At 46.2% G+C, this 19789-nt stretch overlaps 1 protein-coding gene across 2 annotated transcripts in view; it reads left to right on the top strand.

Moving 5' to 3' along the window:
* Positions 1–686: 686 nt before the first annotated feature.
* LOC109505082 (probable polygalacturonase At1g80170) overlaps positions 687–19789 on the top strand; it is a 57270-nt gene continuing 38167 nt past the window's right edge. For both annotated transcript variants that reach the window (XM_073248971.1, XM_073248970.1), the window contains exon 1: positions 687–963. The gene's annotated coding sequence lies outside the window, so the exon portion shown is untranslated. The remainder of the gene's footprint in view (positions 964–19789) is intronic.

Below are 19789 nucleotides of genomic sequence, written 5' to 3'. Positions count from 1 at the left end.
CTGTTGTTCGGATACCGTATCCAAGGTATAAGTTCCCTGTCCACTAGCGGTTTTGTAGCCAATGCGTTAGGCAGATCTTATAAGAAATCAAAGAAGGCTGTGGATAAGATTAGCTTGATAAAGACATGAGAAGCCCAGACAAAAACTGTATAAAAATCAAAAGAATTTAACAAGAGAAATCATGTGCCCATACTAAAAAAAGGCGTGTAATCTGCATAGCAACCAGTGGATGTAGTGTACCAGAAGCAAAGATCTACTTCTTCTCTCTACAAAAAAAAAAAAAAGACTTTCTGCTCTACAAATCCATCTCTCTCTCTCTCTCTCATTCACTATTCCCCTCAGCTGCTCCTCCTTGCTCTTCTGTTGTTTTCTGTCAGGTTCTGAGCTCTCCGTACCTGCAACGGCTGCCATCTCCTACCCACCTGCATGTAAGGCCACACCTCTGTGTCTCTCTCTCCTCCTCTTCTCCTTCTGCTACTACTAATCTCGAGACCTTTTTTCTGTGGACTTATTGTAATGCAGGAGGGGAAAGGAGAGGAGAGGAGGACAAATTATCTCAGGAGCCGAGGGCTGTGCCTAGTCCCAGTGTCATGCACGGAACACGTGGCAAACAGCAACGGCGCTGATCTGCAGTCCCCAGCCATGGGATGCTCCAACTCTTCCTCTTCCTGTTCCTCTACCAGGCGTTAGGCCACTCTCGCTTTTCTCCCAAGCGTTTCTCCTTGGGTTCAGCGGCTGTTTCTTGTGTTCATGTCTTTCCTTTTCTGTGTTACCCATTTGGTTTCAACCCCCGGCCTTGGGATGCTGCTTCCTTTTTTTTTTGTGTCAGGGAACAGGTACAGAAGAAAAGAAAGTTCATCCACGAGGAAAGAGACAACAAAAAGAAGGAAAGAAAGCTTAAGAGGAGAATAGAACGGAATACGGAGGGCTGATGGCCAAAACTTCGAAGAAAAAATAGACAAGGTACAGTACCATCCCTGAACAATATATATATATATATATTATGATTCTGCTGTAAAGGACATGTTGGTACTCAGAAGAAGCGATGCATTACTGTTTTTGTGGGGTTTGCTCCATCGTCAGTGCATATACTTTAATGCACGCTTTGGAATTAAATGGATTTTGATTACAATAAGTACACGCATTATTGGCTCCCCTCTCTCCCCTCTCCTTTTGATCAAAGTTATAAAATAAGGCTGCTTGAGTTTATCAGCTCCTAGGGCTTGACTCTTGATTAATAGGTAAAGACACCGCACCATGTTTAATTGCATAACTTGTTAACACTTGGGCCCCACCCTGCCCCTATAAAAATCCTTGAATGGAAACTCGTGGGGTCAAGTGTAATCCTAGTCTTATATTGTCGTGACCCGGCCATCTGAGCTCCGGACCAAGTCCAAAACATCAAAAGCTCAATAAAAAATAAAAAATAAAAAAAAAATTTATTCTTCCGATCGGCTCCTAATCAGAATCGGAAAGCTCATCGGGGAGGAGTCAAACTCTTCCCCTCCGACTCTATTTAAGGGGAGACCCTTCTACCTTCCTCCCACCAAGAATCCTGAAGCCAAACGGCGGAGATCGTCGAAAAACCATCACGGAAGACCGACTCTGTGCCCTTCCAATTTTCTCACCGAAAAGCCTCGCCGACATCGAAGGTGAGCCTCCTCCCCTTCCTCTCTTCTCCTCCTTTTTTCCCGTACTGGTGTGCACGCTTGCCGACGATCGGAGTTACCGGATTTCTTTGAGAAAGGAATTTCGGTTTTGTTTGGATTTGAGCACTGGTGGTCGCCGCCGGCCACCAAATTCCTCCTGCCGATGGCCACCCCCATGCCGGCTGCGCCGTCGGTTGGCCAGCCAACGAAGGGATTTGAGATCCCCTGTTTTGGCCCAAGGCAAGACACGGGAAGAAGAAGGAAGAAAAAAAAAGAAAAAAAATAAAAAAAAAATATAGACTCTCTCTCTTCTCTCTCTCCCTCTTTTCTTCTCTCTAAAATTTTTCTTTCTCTCTCTAATCTCTCTCTACTTTTTCTCTCTAGATTATTTCTCTCCTAAGATTTCTAGAATTTTGAGAAGAATGATGATGAATTGAAATTGATCCTAATAATGAATTTTAATATGTGATCGTCGGACGGTAAACCGACACCCACTTTGATCAGATCAGATAATTTTAGATTTTATTTCTCATGATTTTATTGAATTATCCACATGATAATTTCAGCATGATTTGATCTGATCGATGAGATTTATTGAATCATATCGTCTGAAGAGTCCAAGATGAATTTCTCTCTAAAATTCTCTCTCTAAAATTTTTTCTCTCTAAATTTTTCTCTCTTTTGATTGATTTCTCTTTCTAAAAAGATTAATCAATGAAATTTTTTTTTTAATATTTTTGCTTTGATTCTAATGTAGAGTCCAAATCCATAATTGTCGGACAGCGTGCTGGCACTCATCTTGATCAGACCATAAACCATTAGATTTGTTCATCTATAATTTTATTTTGAATCATCTGAATACTGATTGAACCATGATTTGATTAGATCATTTTGATTTGGACCAATCACGATGTTGGATTGTGTCACCTGATCAATTTGGATTGTACCTTATAAATTCTCTCTGATTCTCTCTACTTGGTTGATGAATCCAATGAAGAAATCTCAATTCTATCACTCTAAAAATCTGATTTGACCCGATAGCCAAACTTTGAACCATCTATGTCCTAATTGAATTTTGATCATATGAAATTAGATGATCGAACCAATCTGGACGATGGGATACGGGTGTCCATCAATTCTTTCTTAATTATTCATGTCTTTCTAATTATTGAAATTAATCCTGTATAAGATTGTGGATGTTTGATCATGAGATATCACGATATGATCTATGAACAAAAAATTTTGGAAGAAAACTTCTAGAATTATGTAGATTTATTGGAATGCATTTGAGATAAGTAATGTTTTATATTTTTAGATTTATCGATAAATTATAAAATATTTTTCTCACATGATTTGTGAAACGATGCATGAATTGGATGAATAATATTTTATTATAAAAATATTATATTTTGATATATTATGATGAAGCATAATTGAACATATTTGTTGGTGCAGAATTTCATCGAAGTCGGAGAAGCTGGAGCTGGGATGACCGCGGCCGCCACCGGGACCTGCAAAGAAAGTCTAAACCAGAGTTGAGGTGTTCCGGCAAAATCCTCCGATGCTCAAGTCAGTACTCTGCTTCAACAGAAATGGAGTGCATGAGCAGAAATTTAGGCAGAGTTTCAAGATAGAGTTTTGAGCTTAGAGAAAAACGTATCTGGGAGTCCCCTTTTATAGGCGGAGAGCATAACTGATTGACAGCGATGTCTGTAACCGTCTGGTAGTGGGCCGTTCAGGGCTATGGAGAGTTTGTTACGGAGAGTAGAGGCGTCAGGGGCCGTTCAGAGCCACGTGGAGTCTGTTATAGAGAGTGGAGTGATGTCCATTGTCGTGACTTGCCAGAGAGTAGTGGAGCTGCGTAAAATCCGTTATAGGAAATAGAGCAGAGTTGTGGCCATCATCGTGGCCTGCCAGAGAGTTCGGGCCTGTCGGTTGAAGCTCGATCGGGGCTTCTGGTGGAGTGGGGTAGCTCTCTGTCTGAAAGGAGCTCGGATGTTTCTGAGGTTGCTGGCGAACTCATTGTCGTTGGGTGCCTTGGGTGCCAATGCTGCAGGCGGAGGTCATCTATCATAGGAGTTCGGATGGAGACTTTTCGTTGACGAAATTCAGCTTTATGAGGAATCCGGTAGGAGGTTGACTGACAGTGGACTCCGGATGGCGTCGGTGGGGTTCACCCGCTGGAGGAGTCTAGGGGATTCTATGAAAATTCGGTTGGCATTGTTGAAGTTCGACCGCTGGGGCCCGTCTGTTGTAGGAGTTCGTCCAAAATCTGTCCGCTACAGAAGTTCGGTCGAGTCTGGTTCTCGTAGAAGTCCAAATGGGGGGTCACTTTTTGAAGAAGCCCGACTGGAGTCTGTGGTAGAAGTTCGGTGCAGGCCGCTCGTAGTAGAAGTTTGAAGTAGACCACTTGTAGTAGGAGTTCGGAGTAGACAGTTTGTAGTAGAAGCTCGAAGTAGACCGTCTGTAGTGGAAGCTCGGAGTAGACCGTTTATAATGGAAGCTCGGAGTAGACCGTCTGTAGTGGAAGCTCAGAGTAGACCGTCTATAGTGGAAGCTCGGAGTAGAGATCCCACTAGCGGAGCCTGTTCGTTGTAGAAGTTCGGACGAAACCCATCTGCAATAAAAGTTTGGGGCAGAAACCCGACTCTCTCAGGAGCTCGGGCGAAATCCAGAAGGCGGTCGGCCGCTGTAGAAACGTAGATGAAGTTCGATCGCTGTAGGGATCTGCCATTGGGGAAGTTTGACCATTGACGAAGTCCGGAGGAAGTTCGGACTAGAGTCGATCGTGGTTGGAAGAAGTCTGAAGAGATTTGGAGATCAGTCGATCGCTGCGAGAGGTCGGATGATAATGGAGTTCGGAGGGCACTTGAAGCAGTCCGATGGATGGTCGACGGAGTTTGCCATTGGAGAAGTCTGGAAGGTTCAATAGGAGCTCGCCCGTTGGAGGAGTTCGGTCGACATTGTGGAAATTCGGCTGTCGGAGAAATCCGGAAAAGATGCCGCATAGAGTCGGAGGGATCTTGGGAGAGTTGGCCTTTATGAACTTCGGCTGGGGTTATTTTATACCCAACACCAGTCCCCCTACTTTCGAGTTCGAGTTTTGAATGAAAGAAGTATAGAGAAATTTTTACAGCCGAAGTTGCTCCCTCGATTTTCGTGCACGACCGTTCTCAGATATTTTGGCATTTTGCACGCGTGTGCTGGAGTCTTTTTGGATCGAAGTGATCCGAAGAGAATTTTCGAAATCCCCGTTGGCGCGTTGCCCTGGGCGTTCTGAAGACTTTTCGAAAACCTCCGTTGGAGCGCTGCCCTAGGCGATCCGAAGAGACTTTTCGAAATTCTCGCTGGAGGCTGCCCTATGTACCTCACAATAATGGCCCCGTCAGCAGTCAACCGCTCGCCATGGTGAGTGGGACACGTGGCGAGCGGTGGTCGGCCTGGGGACATCTGCCATCATTACTGCGTCGGGCCCTGTTGCCTATTTAAGCCCACTCCTCTCCTCCAGGGACTTCACTTCGCCTGAAAGTCCAGTTGGTGCTCTTCTTCTTCCTGAGAGCTCCGCTCCTCTCCATCATCCTTTTCGGTCTTAGGTGTTCTTTGAGTCAACTCCCACCGTCTTTGCCGCCTTCCTGCTTCCCTCGAGCCAATCCAGGTTGATTCCAAAACTTCATTGCTCTCTCATCATTTTGTTGTTCGTTCTTCTTCTTGCTCCGTCTGTGTAGCTTCCGAGAGTTTATCTGCAGTCTTCCCTCGATTTTTTGAGATTTTTCTTCTTCTTCTCTCTCTCTCTCCCCCCTTTTCTCTTTTTTTTTTTTTTGACCTCTCCCCCTTGTCTTTTTGTTGTAGGCATGGATGCGGAAGACGCGGAAGCCGTACAACTGCTGGCCAGGGGCCTCAAGGCCTACAAGAGAAAAGGCGCCGCAACCACCGGGCCGGCGAAGAAGATCAGAGTGGGAGAGGCGAGCTCAGCCATACCTGCCCAGACTGCCCTTGCTGCTGACATCCCTTTGGACGCCGAGCCTTCAGTTCCCCGAGTCTTTTCATGAATTCTCCCGCAGAGGTTCCCATTCTGGAAGTCCGTCCCGAGGGGGTGCCAGGGGTCGAAAGGAGGAGAAAGTTCAGCGGCCGTCGAGTTGCCATTGAAGACTCCTTCGGCTTCGAAGAGGACCCGAGGAAGAATTTCTTCAACAACAAGGATTTAATAAAGAAGCTGGTAGGCGTGCATCTCGCTCGAGGATCTTGAAGTAGCCGAACTGGGTGACACCGATCGAGGGAGCGGAGTTGTCGCCACGAGCAACGGCAGACTTCTTGACATCGTCGGGGATGAGGGGCCGGAGGCGGTCGACGTTGACGGTGAGACGGTAGAACTTGTTGCGGAGGTGGTGGAAGTAGCGCATGCCGACCTTACCAAAGTACTCGGGATGGTACTTGTCGGAGAGGATGCGGTGGTGGTGCATGCCTCCGGTGTTACCGCGGCCACCGGGGTGCTTCCGGTTCTTCTTGAAGCAGGTCGTCATCGCCGCCACTATCGTTCCTCGGGCTTTATCCTGCATTCTTCCTCTTAAGGTTAGGATTTTGGAAACGGAGCAGAACGGGGCGAAGAGCGAAAGTCGGCGGTTTCACTGGATGTACCGGGAGATGTTGCTAAGAAAGATGGAGCTAGAAGGGGAAGTCGAAGACTTGAAGCAGTCTCCAATAAGGACCTGCAACCGAGAGCTCGAAGTCGGAAGAAGCCGAGCTTCTTTAGAGCTCTTCTTAACTTTTGTCCTTCTATGTATTCTTTTTCCTTTCTTGTAGTTTTTCTTTTTTGGCCTCCGGGGCTTGATAATGTATACTTTGATAATGAAATGAAAAGGAGATTCTCCGTTACCTTGTTCATTTTTGTATTAAGTTGTCATTTACCAAATTCCTCTTGTCTTTTGTCTTATTCGATGCCGTCGTTGTTTAGTGGTTTCTGATTGTCGCCATGTCAATTTGCCCTTTTTGTTTGTCGCCTTAGGCTCGAGCTCGAAAGTCCAAACTTTCCGTTATCTCGAGGAGGCCGGTTTATCTTTGACTTGTGTTGATTTCCCTCTTAGAGACTGGGGGTTTTTGGTAGGAATCTCCTTCCTCGTTGGGACGAGGTTCCCTGTAGCTCGTTTTTCATTTATCGCTGGTGTAGTTCGTCGCTTTTTCTTTTCGCTTCCCCCTTTCTTCTATATTTGAGTGAGGGTCTTCCCTCTACTCTTGACGGAGTCGTGAGAGTGTAGAGGAGTCATTGGGGAAGCTTTCCTCCTTGTCGATCAACCAAATCTTTGCTTGCATCGGGACAAGGTCCTCCCCTTATTCTCGACAGTCGGTTTCAACTCGTGTTAGGATGAGGTTCTCCTCCTATTCCCAACAAGACTGTGGGGGCACATAAGGACTGTTGTAAGGGCCTCTCCCTCCATCCGATCTTTAAGAAATCGGGCCTTCGACTTTGCTCATGTTAGGACGAGATTCTCCTCCTGTTCCTAACAAGGCTGTGGGGGCACATAAGGGTCATTGTGAGGGCCTCTCCCTCCATCCGGTCTTTAAAAAATCAGGCCTTCGACTTTGCTCATGTTAGGACGAGGTTCTCCTCCTGTTCCTAACAAGGTTGTGGGGGCACATAAGGGCCGTTGTAAGGGCCTCTCCCCCCATCTGGTCTTTAAGAAATCGGGCCTTCGACTTTGCTCATGTTAGGACGAGGTTCTCCTCCTGTTCCTAACAAGACTGTGGAGGCACATAAGGACCGTTGTAAGGGCCTCTCCCCCTATCCAGTCTTTAAAAAATCGGGCCTTCGACTTTGCTCATATTAGGATGAGGTTCTTCTCCTGTTCCTAACGTGCTTAATTTCATTTGTATGGGAGAGTTATCTTCTGTCGTTATAAGCTCATACCAAAAGAAAAAATGCGTAAATATGAAAAAATTTTTATTCAGGGCAAAGTTGTTGGTAATACATTCGTAGATTTTTTGAACCCTATAGCTGCGGAAGGTCTGCTCCCCACGGGGTCCCCCCGAGATGGAGTTGACAATCCTAATTGGAGGCCGATCTTCTGGCTGCTCCTCCCTCCTTGGCGGTTCTGGTTGTGGCAGGGCCCTAGGTCGATCTTCTCTTCCTTCAGGTCGGCGTCGAATGAACCTGTCGAGCCGACCTCATCTGATGAGCTCCTCGATCTCATCTCGGAGCTGAATACATTCCTCTGTATCGTGGCCGTGGCCACGATGATAGAGGCAAAATTTGTTCGGGTTGTACTTTTCGGGGTGCGAGTGCATCCTCTCCGGCCTTGGGAGCTGCTCCTTAACCTCCATCAGTACTTGAGTTTTCGATGCGTTGAGAGGGGCGTAGCTGTGGAATCTTCCGGGAGGAGAGCCTCACCGAAATCGACGGTCTGGGCTTTTCTGTTTATGAGCTCGGGGAGGAGTCCGGACGTGCCTATATCCGGGAGGAGTTCGAAAATATGATCGAGCTTCACTCGGTCCTTTTTTGACTGCGGGCTTGCTCGAGTCTCCCGCCTGCCGCTCTCTCGCGGTCTCCTCGTCCTTCATCTTGAAGGCTTCTTCTGCTCGGGCATATCCTTCGGCCCGAGCCAGCAAATCGGCAAAATCCCTGGGGAACTTTTTTTTCAGGGAGAACAAAAGGTCGTTCTTTTGAAGGCCACCTTTCAGAGCGGCCATCACGATCGATTGGTCCAAGTTTCGGACCTCCAACACGGCGACATTGAAACGGTTGATGTAAGCCCAGATGGACTCCCCCTCCCTCTGCTTGATGTTGATGAGGGACTCTGAACCCCTCTGGAGATGCCGGCTGCTAACAAAATGAGCCGCAAAGTGGTGGCCCATCTGATCAAAGAAAAAGATGGTACCCAGCTTCAATGTTGAGTACCAGTTCCTTGCTGCTCCCTTCAGGGTGGATGGAAAAGCTCGACACAGGATGGCGTCTGACGCGCCATGGAGCAGCATCATTATCCGGAAGGCCTCCAGGTGGTCGATTGGGTCTGAGGTCCCATCATAGCTTTCGAATTGAGGGAGCTTGAAGTTTGGCGGGATTGGTTCCTGCATGATCATTTGAGAGAAGGGAGGGTCAGTATAGATGTCCTCACCATAAGCAGGGGGAGTGTGACGGAGTTCCTCGATCCGTCGGTTCATCTCCTGGAGCCTTCGATCTAGAAAGTCCTCTCGACTGTGGGTCTCGAGGGTCTTCAGGCAGACTGGAGGTAGAGATCCTTCAGGAGTAGAATCGTGATCGGACTGAGGGCTCTCCACCCTCGGATTTGTCTTTCCGAGAAAGACGGGGTGACTGGCCCAAGTGGCCTGCCCAACCATCGAATTTTGAAATTTCGACAACGTTCTCTCCAACCGCACCGACGCCTGCGGCTGTTGTTGCTGTTGCATGGCCTGCACTGCTTCAGCGAGGCCTCTGACCTACTGAACCAGCAGGTTGAATTATTCTGCACCGATCGCCATCGTCGAAGGAGGAGGAGGAGCTTGGAAAACTGGAGGTGAGGCCGGAGCCTGAGATCTGGCCACAGAGGCCATGGATCGCCTGGTGGATGCTTTGCGGGGAGGCATCGGGTGAAGATCTAGTAGAGGAAGGAGAAGAGGATGTCGGAGAAGATGATCGAAACCGATCCCGTTGAGCACTCCTTTAAGAACAAGGGTATCACAAAGACACTTGCCCTTCCTCTAGCGCCAATCCTGTTGGTGCAAAAATCCATCGGCGTCGGAGAAGCTGGAGCTGGGATGACCGCGGCCGCCATCGGGACCTGCAAAGAAAGTCTAAACCGAAGTTGGGGGTGCTCCGGCAAGACCCTCCGACGTTCAAGTCAGTTCTCTGCCTCAACAAGAATGGAGTGCTCGAATGGAAATTTTAGACAGAATTTCAAGATAGAGTTTTGAGCTTAGAGAAAAACATATCTGGGAGTCCCCTTTTATAGACAGAGAGCATAACTGATTGACAGCGATGTCTGTAACCGCCTGGTAGTGGGCCGTTCAGGACCACGGAGAGTTTGTTACGGAGAGTAGAGAAGTCAGGGGCCGTTTAGAGCCACGTGGAGTCTGTTATAGAGAGTGGAGTGATATCCATTGTCGTGACTTGCCAGAGAGTAGTGGAGCCACGTGGGATCCGTTACAGAAAATGGAGCAGAATCATGGCCATCATCATGGCTTGCCAGAGAGTTCGGGCCTGTCGGTTGAAGCTCGGTCGGGGCTTCTGGTGGAGCGGGGTAGCTCTCTATCTGAGAGGAGCTCGGATGTTTCTGAGGTTACTGGCGAACTCATTGTCGTTGGGTGCCTAAGGTGTTAATGCTGCAGGCGGAGGTCATCTATCGTAGGAGTTCGGACGGAGACTTTTCATTGATGAAGTTTGATTTTATGAGGAATCTGGTAGGAGGTCGACCGACAGTGGACTTCGGATGGCGTCGGTGGGGTTCACCCACTGGAGGAGTCTAGGAGATTCTGTGGAAATCTGGTTGACGTTGTTGAAGTTCGACCGCTGGGGCCCGTCTGTTGTAGGAGTTCGTCCGGAATCTGTCCGCTACAGAAGTTCGGTCGGAGTCTGGTTCTCGTAGAAGTCCAGATGGGGGGTCGCTTTTTGAAGAAGCCCGACTGGAGTCTGCGGTAGAAGTTCGGTGCGGGCTGCTCGTAGTAGAAGTTTGAAGTAGACCACTTGTAGTAGGAGTTCGGAGTAGACAGTTTGTAGTAGAAGCTCGAAGTAGATCATCTGTAGTGGAAGCTCGGAGTAGAGATCCCACTAGCGGAGCCTGTTCGTTGTAGAAGTTCGGACGAAACCCACCTGCAATAAAAGTTCGGGGCAGAAACCCAGCTCTCTCAGGAGCTCGGGCGAAATCTAGAAGGTGGTCGGCCGCTGTAGAAACGTAGATGAAGTTCGATCGCTGTAGGGATCTGCCATTGGGGAAGTTCGACCATTGACGAAGTCCGGAGGAAGTTCGGACTAGAGTCGATCGTGGTTGGAAGAAGTCTGAAGAGATTCGGAGATCAGTCGTTCGCTACGAGAGGTCGGCTGATAATGGAGTCCGGAGGGCACTTGAAGCAGTCCGATGGACAGTCGAAGGAGTTTGCCATTGGAGAAGTCCGAAAGGTTCAATAGGAGCTCACCCATTGGAGGAGTTCGATCGACATTGTGGAAATTCGGCTGCCGAAGAAATTCGGAAAAGATGCCGCACAGAGTCGGAGGGATCTCGAGAGATTTGGCCTCTTATGAACTTCAGCTGGGGGTATTTTATACCCAACAATTTTCATGGCTTTTATGGCATATATTGTGCACCCTTTGCTGATGGTCTATAGTAGAAAAAGAAAGAGGGGGCACCCATGAGTTGGGCACCCCTTGTCTTGCCCTGTTTGGATTTTCCTTGACTAGGTATTTGACCTAGATAAAGATTCCTCATATCTCTTTATTTAAGATGAATTTTTTCTTAAAATTTTTGTGGATTATAGAGCATTGAGAGTCCTTTGGAGCATGTGAAAATTAGAGAGAAAGAGTATTGGGGTGTGGGGATATAATAGACACAAAACTAGGTGTCTAGGTGAGAGCAAAGAGAAGAAGAAGAGGGTCTTCTTCTAGGGTTGCTGAGTTCACCTCTTCTCTTCCTTCATCTGTGAGTTTTTTGAGAGTGTTTCATATCTAAAACTCCTTCTCCTACTTCTCATCTTTGGAAGAATCCAAATCAAGAAGAAGGAGGCATCTGATCGACCATCGAAGAAGGATCAGCACAGTACTAGCATACTGTGTTGATTTCCTGGACCAAGATTTCTGATCGTAATTCGTGGGCTCGTGTGGATGACTCCTAGAGGTCGGATGCATGTGCGGCTCACAATATCATCAGCAAAACCCAGATTAGCAAAGTTAGAACATCTAACTTGTAAGGTAATAGATCTGATCTATTATATTTTACATACATTAGATGTAGTATAGAAACATGTTGATATGATCAACATGTATTTCTTGCTCTTTATATTTTAATTTTTTATTTAATGTCATGTAATAATCATGTAATAGGATCTTAGATCTAGGGATTCTTTGATTTTATAAGATAAATTTTGATTTATTTTAGTCTTCTGCTGCCTGATCTTGAAAAAATTTCAAGATCTAACCCTGAATCCCTAGATCTGGTTCCTTCACCTCTACAATCACATAGCTCCTTATAAGCATCAGATGCTGTAATGCATTCTGTCTTGCAAATTAAATTTGCAATATTATTCTACTTGGAACTTTTCTAGCGAATTGTTCCATTATTTAGGATAAGGATGTATTCTGATATGTTCTTGTTGTTATTATATTTAACTAAAAATTAGAGTCAAATTTCACAAGTTTTAAGTCAGATTCTCCATAACTGAGTCACCGGCCTTTAATATTTCTCAAATACTTAAGCACGACCTACTGGTGATTCTTATCCAGATCTTTCAGGTATCCACTCACTATCGTAGTGAGTATACCATATCCTGTCTTGTACATGGTGTTCATAATAAAATAAATTCTACTCATTAACACTCAATGTACATAGATTGGGATAATCCAAGCAACTTCTTAGATCTATCTCTATAGATCTTCATCCCTAGAATGAGGGATGCTTTCTCCAAGTCCTTTATGGAGAATAATGATAACAGTAAAACCTTTATTTTCTGTAATGTAAAGAATGTCATTCCCGATTAAGAGAATTTCATTCACATACAAAATATGAAATATACTCATAAAACTATTAACTCATTTGTATTTACAGGGTTCTTCTTCATTCTCAATGAAGTCAGCATTTTGATTATTTATCAAAATACATGTTCCAACTCTGAAATATTTAATATTGTCATAGGAGAAAATATCTCATTATGGCCAATACCATAATGTTGACAATATCCTTAGACAACCAGATGAGCTTTTTAGGTCTTCACCTTTTTGTCTGTGCCCTCTAATCCTATTGGAGATCCACTTACACCTTATAGATTTTACTCCTTTGAGTGGATCAATGAGTATCCATACACCATTGACCATCATGGACTCTATTTCGGACTTTACGATTTCAAGCCACTAATCAGAGTCAGACCTCTGCATGGCATCATGTAGATGATTAGATCCTTATTGTTCTCATCAAGTTCAACAGGATCATGTCCCAAAACTAAAAACTAAAATATCTATTCGATGGATGTGGTACTATACCAGATCTTCTTGACGGTGCCACTACACCGAGTTTCAGATTTGATCTAATCAAATCTAGTTCTATAGGTTTAATAGATTGTGTCAGTTTCTCTTCTTGTCAAATTTCATAAGTTCCACATTAAAAGACATCAGTTCCTTCACCAAGATACTCCTTTTCTAAAAGAAATGCCGAACAACTTTTGTTCTTTAGCAATTTAGAAGTAATATCTCTCAGATTCTTTGAGGTACCTTATAAAATAATATTTATAAGATCAGGATCCAAGCTAATCAGTCTGCAAATGCTTATCATAAAATAAAAACTCCCAAACCCTAAGGTAAGAGAATATCGGCTTACGCCTAGTCTAGAGCTCATATGGCCTCCGATTCCAAGGAGTTGATTCAGTAAGTTCCCTATTCTACCTGAGTCTTTGTGACTAATTAATTTAGAATCCAGTTGAGAACATGACAAGTAATCTCAAGAGCATGACCCTAAAAGGAGACTAGCAAACTTATAAACCCCATCATGGATCGAACTATGTCTAACAAAGTCGATTTCAATAAGAGAGAATCCTATTCTTTTCTAGATATATCAAAAATTCATCAAAAAAGCATTCTTCTCCTTGGTCTGATCGAAGAGTTTCAATGCTCTTCTAGTTTGTTTTTCTACCTTATTAAGATATTGTTTGAACATTTCAAATAATCTAAATTTATAGCAAACATATTCGTAGATTCAATACATCAATATGTATCAGACTCAGAATATCATTGGCTATTCACCTTTTCAGCAAAAAGTGACTTGGTCATCTTAGTAAGAAAATAGGATTTGATAGGTTGATAATAATTCACAATCATTGACTTCGAGAATTATCTCTTGTTGATTCTATTCTTATTTATATGACATAGTTTAAATTGTCAAAGGTAGGCTTCCATGACATTATCTACTCTAAAGAGTTTATTTGTTGTGTACTATATACTAATAGGCTATGACTATTTGTAAATTTCATTGTTCACATATGATTTTCTCATCATTCACAATGGAATCACAAAAATCATTCTATGTTGATAATGTAAATCCATCCTTGGTCAGAAGGCCTACAAAAATTACATTCGTCAAAATGGACAATTGTGACAATCACCTAAAATGACATTATTAGTGTTGGGTATAAAATACCCCCAGCTAAAGTTTATAAAAGGCCGACCCTTCCAGGGCTCTTCCGGCTTCTGACCTTGTATGGCATCTCTCTGAACCCCCTCGACTGTCCGAGCTTCCATAATACCATCCGGACTTCTCTGATAATGAGCTCCCCCATTCATCCACCAGACTGCTCCAAATGCTCCCTGGGCTTCATTATCAGCCGACTTTCTACAGTGATTGGCTACCCTCTGAATCTCTTCCAGACTTCTTCCGACCACGAACGACTTTACTCCAAATTTCTTCTAGACTTTGTTAATGTCTGAGCTTCTTCAATAGCAGGACTTCTACAGTAGCCAGACCCCATCCAGATTTCTACGGCGATCGATCGCCTTTCGAATTTTATCCGAGCTCCTACAAGAATCAGATTTCTACCCTGAACTTTTATTGCAAGCAGACTTCATCCGAGCTCCTACAAGAGTCGAACTCCATTCGAACTTCTACAGTGGATGGATCACAGATGAACTCCTACAACAGACGGGCTTCACCAGTCAGATCTCTACTCTGAACCTCTTTCGGACTTCATCAATGATCGAGCTTCTTTAGCAGTGGGACTTCTACAATAAGAAGTCTCCATCTGAGCTTCCATGACAACCGGTCTCCATCTGAGCTTCTACAATAAGCGGACTCCTTTCAGACTCCTACAAAAGTCAGAATATAACAGAATTGAATCTCGAACTCCTCCAACATTCGACCTTTCACAGTGTCCTCAAGACTCCTCCAGCAGACAAACCTCCACAGCGCCATCTGAACTCCACTGTCGGATGACCCCTCGCCAGATTCCGCATGAAATTGGACCTCTTCGGTGGATAATCTTCAAACGAGCTTCCACATCAGGCAAATCTCAAATGAATTTCTTTGGCAATCAGACTTCTATCGAACTTCACCAACAGAAAGTCCCTATTCGAGCTTCTACAGCAGATGACTCCCGCCTGTAGCATCAGCGCCCAAGGCATCCGACAATAGTAGACTCGTCAGCAACCTCGAAAACATCCGAGCTTCTTCTGGATTGCTAAGACAAAGAGACATTCCGCTCCATCAGATGTCCTAGCCGAGCTTCAGCCGTCAGGCCCGAACTCTCTGGCAAGTCGCGACAATGGCCACTACCCCATTCCACTCTCTGTAACAGATTCCAAGCAGCCCCACTACTCTCTGGCAAGTCGTGATAACGGATACCACTCCACTCTCCATAACAAACTCCACGTGGCCCTGAACGGCCCTCTGACGCCACTACTCTCCGTAACAAACTCCACGTGGCCCCAAACAACCCACTACCAGGCGGTTACAGACATCGCTGTCAATCAGTTACGCTCTCCATCTATAAAAAGGGACCTCCAGATACGTTCTTCTCTAAGCAAAAATATCTCGAAACTCTGCTAAAATTCTTTTTGAGTGCTCCATTTCTGTTAAAACAAAGTACTGACTTGAGCGTCGGAGGGTCTTGCCGGAGCACCCCCAACTCCGATTTAGACTTTCCTTGCAGGTCCCGACGGCGGACGTGATCTCCTTGACTCCAGCTTCTCTGGCGTCGGCAAAATTCTGTACTAACAGAATTGGCGCTAGAGGAAGGGCCTGTGTCTTCGCAGTACCCTTGTTCTTAAAGGAGTGCTCAACAGGACCATCTCCGATCATCTTCTCCGACATCTTCTTCTCCTTCTCTTGTCAGATCTCCACCTGATGCCTCTCCGAAGGGCATCCACCAGGCGATCCAGTTTTCTAGTGAGCCCCGCAAGCTCTGACCTCATCTCCAGTTTTCCAGGCTCCTCCTCCGGCAACGGCAGTCGGCATGGAGCAGTTTGACTTGCTGGTTCAGCAGGTCAAGGGCCTCATCGAAGCAGTGCAGCTTTGCAGCAGCAGCCGCAAGCATCAGTGCGACTGGAAAGAGCATCACCAAAGTTTCAGAATTCGACGATCGGGCCGGCCACTTGGGACAGTCGCCTTGTCTTCCCCGGAAAGGGGAAGCAGAAGGCGGAGAGCCCTCCATCCGATCATGATTCTAATCCCGGAGAGTCCCTACCTCCGTTCCATCAGAAGACCCTCGAGACTCGCAGTCGAGAGGACCTCCTGGATCAAAGATTTCGAAAGATGAACCAACGGATCGAAGAGCTCTGCCATGCTCCCACTGCTTACGGTGAGGACATCTGCACTGACCCTCCTTTCTCTCAAATGATCATGCAGGAACCAATCCCGTCGAACTTCAAGCTCCCCCAATTCGAGAGCTACGACGGAACCTCAGATTCGGTTGACCACCTGGAGGCCTTCCGGACAATGATGCTGCTCCATGGTGCACCAGACGCCATCCTGTGCTGAGCTTTCCCGTCTATCTTGAAGGGAGCAGCAAGAAATTGATACTCGACACTGAAGCCAGGTACTATCTTCTCCTTTGATCAGATGAGCCACCAGTTCGTTGCTTATTTCGTCAGCAGCCGGCATCCCCGAAGAGGTTCGGAGTCCCTCATCAACATCAAGCAAAAGGAGGGAGAATCCATCCAAACTTACGTCAACCGATTTAACGCCGCCGTGTTGGAGGTCTGAAACTTGGACCCATCGGTTGCAATGGCCACCCTGAAGAGCGGTCTTCAAAAGAACGATCTTCTGTTCTCTCTGGAAAAGAAGTATCTCAGGGACTTCGCTGATCTGCTGGCTCGGGTCGAAGGATATGCCCGAGCAGAGGAAGCCTTCAAGCTGAAGAACGAGGAGGCCGCGAAGGAGTGGCAAACGGGAGACTCCAGTAAGCTCGCAGTTGAAAAAGGGCCGAGTGAAGCTCGATCACATTCTCGAACTCCCTCTGGACACAAGTGTGTGCAGACTCCTCCCTGGGCTCGTAGGCAGAGAAGTCTGGACCATAGAGTTTGATGGGGCTCTCCTCTAGGAAGATTCCACAGCTACGCCCCTCTCAATGCAATGAAAACTCAAGTGCTGATGGAGGTCAGGGAGCAACTGCCAAAGTCGGAAAGGATGCGCACACACCTCGAAAAGTACAACCCTAAAAAGTTTTGCCTCTATCATCGTGACCACGGCCATGACACGAAGGAGTGCATTCAGCTCCGAGACGAGATCGAGGAGCTCATCAGATGGGGTCGGCTCGACAGATTCATTCGACGCTGGCCTGAAGGTAGGGAAGATCGGTCGAGGGCCCTGCCACAATCGGAGCTACCAAGGAAGGAGGAGCAGCCTGAAGATCGGCCTCCAATTGGGATCATCAACTCCATCTCTGGAGGACCCCGACGGGGAGCAAACCTTTCGCGACTATGGGATTCGAAAAATCTATAAATATATTACCAATAACTCTACCTTAAATAAAAATTTCTTTCATATTTGCATATCTTTTTTTTTGGCATAAGCTCGTAACGATAGGGAGTAGCTCCTTCCGACAATCAAAACTAAGCATGTTAGGAACAAGAGGAGAACCTCATCCTAACATAAGCAAAGTTGAAGGCCCGATTATTTAAAGATCGGATGGAGAGAGAGGCCCTTGCAACGGCCCTTATGTGCCCCCACAGCCATATTAGGAATAGTAGGAGAACCTCATCCTAACATGAGCAAAGTCGAAGGCCCGGTTATTTAAAGACCGGATGGGGGGAGAGGTCCTTGCAATGACCCTTATGTGCCCCCACAGTCATGTTAAGAACAGGAGGAGAACCTCGTCCTAACATGAGCAAAGTCAAAGGTCTGATTATTTAAAGATCGAATTGGAGGAGAGGCCCTTGCAATGGCCCTTATGTGCCCCCATAGTCATGTTAGGAATAGGAAGAGAACCTCATCCTAACATGAGCAAAGTCGAAGGCCCAGTTATTTAAAGATCGGAAGGGGGGAGAGGCCCTTGCAATGGCCCTTACGTGCCTCCACAACCCTGTTAGGAATAGGAGAAGAACCTCGTCCTAACATGAGCTGAAATTGACTGTGCCGGGAACAGGAGGAGAACCTCGTCCTAATACAAATGAAGATCCAATCGTTCAAGATCAGATGAGGGGGAAAGCCTCCTTAATGGCTCCTCTACACCCCTACAACCCCGTTAAGAGCAAAGGGACAACCCTCACTCGAACATAAAAAAAAAAGAGAGAGAGAAAAAGGGAAAGTGACGAGCCACGCCAGTGATAAGAAAAAAATAAACTACATCAAAGACATGAGGAACTTCATCTCAATGAGGAAGGAGACTCTTGTCAAAAATCCTTAGTCTCTAAGAGGGAACCCAGCACTGGTAGGAGAGAATCGACTTCCTCAAGGTAACGAGAAGTTTGGACCTCCAAGCTCGAGCATCGGGAGAAAGTATCAAACTTGAGTGGCCTCGAAAAGACCTTCGGTCAAGAACAAAAGGGATAAATCAACACGGCGACGGTTAGGAATCTTCAAACGACGTCGACATTGAACAAGACAAAAGACAAAAGAAGTTCGGTAAATGACAACTTAATGCAAGAATGGACAAGATAATGGAAAATTTTTTTTTCATTTCATTAGTAAAGTGTGCATTACAAAGCCTTTGAAGGCCAAAAAAAAAAAACGACAAGAAAAGAAAGGAATACATGGAAGAATAAAAGGTAAAAGAAGCTCTAAGGAAGCTCGACTTCTTCCGACTTCGAACTCTCGGTTCCAGTCATCGTCAGGGATTGCTTTAAATTTTTGGCTTCTTCTTCCAGTTCTTTCTTTCTTAACAGCATCTCCTGATACATTTGGTGGAACCATCGACTCTCGCCCTCCGACTCCCGAAGCCTCTTCCTCAGAACTTCAGACTCCGCCTCGGTATCTTTGACCGCCTGCTGCTCGTAGGCCAGCTGAATCTTCAGCCACTGTAGTTCGGCCTTCTGCTGCCTAAGGTCCACGGATAGTTCTTCCATGGTTCCCCTCAAGGAGCGAAGCTCATCGAAGCTTTGTACAGAGACGGTCTGGACTCTCTCAGACAACTGCCTCTGAAGGCGGGCAACCTCATCGGTCGCCGCCTTGAGCTTCCTTCGATAGTCGTCTATTTGCCCGCACCAGCCGACTCAGTAGGCATTGTAGTTCGCCTCGGCATCCTGTAGCTACTTCTGAAAGTTGGAGAATTTCTTCGATCAGTCTCGGTCGTGGTCGGCCTGAGTCGTGAGCCAGGACGAGCTCCCTTCCAACTGGTCGATCTTCTCCCGTGCAGCCGCCAACTCGACTTCAAGGGAGCTGATCTTGGAAGCCTGAGTCCAAGATCGGTCGCTGACATATTTTCGAAGTTTCTTAAGCTCTGTCACGAAGTCAGCCTTCCTCCGGGTGTAGTCCATGAAACCCTTTTTGTGGAGGTCCCGAAAGTGAGTAGCCTCCGCAGTGACTTTCGAATAGCTCTTCCTCAGTTGGTGAAGTTCGTCATCTAGTTTTTTTGATTTTTTCATCAAGTGACGAACTTTTCTTCTGAGATCTCGGATCATCGACTTCAGAGAAATCCCTTGTGGTAGGGGAAGAACTTCGGCAGGGCACTGTCGTTGGAAGACAAGAGCGCCGCAACGCAAATTAGTGCCAGAAAATAAAAGAGAAGAAAAAAATGCAGAGTAAAAAAGAGGAGTCCTCTATAAAGAAGAGTCCGATTTCATTGATTAAATAGTTCTTAAGTATAAGAGAACGATAAAAAATTACAACAAAAAAAAAAGAGAATACAAAGTTAGAGGTTTCGGACCTCTGGGGCAGAAGTGGAGGGGCTCGGTGCCCTCGGAAGGTCGGCCGTGGCAGCCGCGGTAGTCGAGGAAGTCTCGGCTGGAGGAAGACTGGTAGCAGCCTCAGAAGGCCTGGCTTCATCGTCAGATACCTCATCTAGGAAGCCGAGGTCCAGCTCGAAAA

The sequence above is a fragment of the Elaeis guineensis genome, chromosome 15, assembly GCF_000442705.2.
Source record: "Elaeis guineensis isolate ETL-2024a chromosome 15, EG11, whole genome shotgun sequence".
NCBI lineage: Eukaryota > Viridiplantae > Streptophyta > Magnoliopsida > Arecales > Arecaceae > Elaeis > Elaeis guineensis.
The sequence above is the reverse complement of the archived record's forward strand: the minus strand, read 5'-3'. Positions and strand labels throughout refer to the sequence as shown.